Raw genomic sequence first — 3,638 nt, 5'->3', positions numbered from 1 at the left:
GAGAGAGAGAACATGAATTAATTTTATTGAATTATTATGTGATTTATTAGACACGATTAAATTTTTTAATTCAAAAGAATATCCAACAAAAATTCCTTTCTTTACTGGCAATATAAATAAAAAAAAAATTTATATACAAAGTTGTATTTTAATAAAAATAAGTTTGATAAATAAAAAAATTATTAAAATAATTGAAATAATTTTTAAATTAAAATTGATAAAATAAATAATGAAATAACAAAAAATAAATTTTCATATAAACAAAATATTATGAATTTTAAAATATAAACATTCCACAAATTTCGTTTAAAAAAATTGTAGTATAGGATATTTATATACAATATATATATTTAATACATATGACTTAAAAATAAAGAATTATATTTTGATACAGCAAAACCTAATTAAACAAGTTACGCGTTTATTTTCCTTAATCATTCCAATCTCATTCCAAGATTAAATATGATATAAATTGGTGCAAAGAAAAAATATGTACATTTAAATTTTTACATTTGTACGCATTTAAAAATATCTTTTAAATGCGTACAAAAAAATTGTCCTTCTTTACAACAAAAATACAATAATATTATATAACGATTAACTAATCTTATTTTACATATATACAAATATATACAATATATGCATATAAAATGCAATACTATATATAATTGACTATAAATAATTAATTCTTGAACATCATACAGCATCAATTTTAACATAATAGTTTGAAACTTATTCATTTGATTGAATGATAAAATTTACAACAAGTAAAAAAAAAGCAAAATAACTGACATAAAATTCCATAAGTTACGTCGCGAACACAAGAACTTTTCAAATTATATTAACATTTCTATTAAAATTTGTCTATAAAAAAGATATTCATATAATACATATTACAACCACATATAAGTAACTTAAGAATAATATAAACGCAATTGATAAGGAGCTTATAAGTCACAATGCGGAGTTTTTTCGCGCAATAATTATACTTAAATATACATATATAAACAATAAATTATATTTTCGAAACCGGACCATTTTTAGTATGTTAAAACGATAAGAGAATAATTGTGTATAATTTAAAGTAAATGATGGAGTATCAATACCATGAAACTATTATTAGCGCAATAAGTACAAAGGTTTCCACACATTTATCTATGAAATATCTTAAAACAAATAGAATTATCTAGATGATGCTATAAATACAATCATAATGTACTGGGTCTATGATGATTCAATTTTCTTGCCATTCCATTTTCGTTATATCTTTGCAATCATTTCTATTTCATGTAAATATTGTGCAAACACAAGAGTTCCAGGCATAATTTAAGATTATTATAAAACTAATATAAAACTAATATAAACCGCTAAATTATGAATTACATAGATGAATTACATAAATAAATTTTTTTAATAAAACAATAACTGTGTTAGAAATAACGATTACGTCATAATTATATTGAGTATAAACACATTTTTCAAAAATTAGATAGAAAATAGAAACTTATTTTAACAATAAGTTATAACGTGTCCGTGGATAAAGTGATCGGTGTCGAGGTACAGCGAGATTTTTTATATAAGTGTAAAAAACTGTTATATTATGTTAAATATTATATAGAAATACTTCGATTGCAAAGTCACAACAGCGTTTGAATATAGCAAGGCGTCACATGAAGATGAAAATATAAAAAAATAGTTAGGTATATATTAATTACTAAAAAATTTATTAAATTTATTACATTTAGTTTAAAATCAATATCTTAATGTCATATTTAATATGCATTAAAATGAAAGTGAAAACAATAATACAAATTAACCGAAATTAAATATAAAAATTACAAAAAGCAATTCTATTACATATATTGTAAAACGCCAATCCACATAATTTTTCAAGAATTATTCACTTCTCTTTTCCCATCACGTTCCTTTATTTACCTCTCTTCTACAATAGCTCCTCCGCCTCAACTCTCTCAATATCTTATTTCTTTCGTAAATTTTAATTAATTTTTCATTTAATATTTCTGTTTCAGCTTCTTCATGGCATGTACATAAACATTTTTTCGGAATAATTTCCTGGTTTTACTCGAAACGTGTATAAATTCGGGATACAGTCCGGGTAATAAGATCGTTGCAATACGTGCCCAATTCTCGTTACATTTACCGGTCTGTCGAGCTTGTTTCGTAAGACTAGCATCTAGGAAGCCGATAAGCTGAATTAACCACGATTAACGCACGAGGGATGTGGGCAATAGCGCCCCAGAAAGTGGATTGCCTCACGTCGCGTCATCAGCCGCGTGATTTGCACACTTGGTGTGACACAGACTATTGTGGTTCGCAGAGTATTGTGGTTATAAAGGCCTCGTCGACGTTAGACGCGCGTTAAACGTGATTCGAGAAGCCGGTCGTATTTGCAACGATCTAACTGTCGGCATCCGTCGCATCAAACATAGCAAATCACTACTTCGCACAATCCGCATTGTCTTTTGCATATGCCATGGAGATGCAGCAACCGAGACGTAAGATAATCCTCGAAGCATTAAGAAATTTTTAAAGAAATATTGAAGTACGTGATGCGTGGAATTTTTTGTAGAAGAAAAATCAAAGGGAAAGGTTGTCAAAGAAAATATCAGGAGTAGAGTCTTGACGCATTGGGAGAAAGGAAAAATAAATAACGCTGGAATAAAGAAATAATAAATCTTAGCGGTCGCGCATTTAGTCGCTTTCAAAGATCCATTTTTAATTTATGTTTCACACGTTCCTTTATTAATCTCCATTCTGTAATAGCTCCACCTAGGCCCTCCCAATATCTTATTCCTTTTGAAAATTTTTGTTAATTTTTCGTTTGTCATTTAACATTTCTGTTTCAGCTTCTTCATGGCATGTACAATAAACGATGCATTTTTTCGGAATCATTTCCTGGTTTTACTCGAAACGTGTATAAATTCGGGATACAGTCCGGGTAATAAGATCGTTGCAATACGTGCCCAATTCTCGCTACATTTACCGGTCTGTCGAGCTCGTCTCGTAAGACTAGCATCTAGGAAGCCGATAAGCTGAATTAACCACGATTAACGCACGAGGGATGTGGGCAATAGCGCCCCAGAAAGTGGATTGCCTCACGTCGCGTCTATCAGCCGCGTGATTTGCACACTTGGTGTGACACAGACTATTGTGGTTCGCAGAGTATTGTGGTTATAAAGGCCTCGTCGACGTTAGACGCGCGTTAAACGTGATTCGAGAAGCCGGTCGTATTTGCAACGATCTAACTGTCGGCATCCGTCGCATCAAACATAGCAAATCGCTACTTCGCACAATCCGCATTGTCTTTTGCATATGCCATGGAGATGCAGGAACCGAGACGTAAGATAATCCTCGAAGCATTAAGAAAATTTTAAAGAAATATTGAAGTACGTGATGCGTGGAATTTTTTGTAGAAGAAAAATCAAAGGGAAAGGTTGTCAAAGAAAATATCAGGAGTAGAGTCTTTGCATTGGGAGAAAGGAAAAATAAATAACGCTGGAATAAAGAAATAATAAATCTTAGCGGTCGCGCATTTAGTCGCTTTCAAAGATCCATTTTTAATTTATGTTTCACACGTTCCTTTATTAATCTCCATTCTGTAATAGCTCCACCTAGGC

The sequence above is a fragment of the Atta colombica genome, unplaced genomic scaffold, assembly GCF_001594045.1.
Source record: "Atta colombica isolate Treedump-2 unplaced genomic scaffold, Acol1.0 scaffold97, whole genome shotgun sequence".
NCBI lineage: Eukaryota > Metazoa > Arthropoda > Insecta > Hymenoptera > Formicidae > Atta > Atta colombica.
This window is presented reverse-complemented; position numbering follows the sequence as displayed.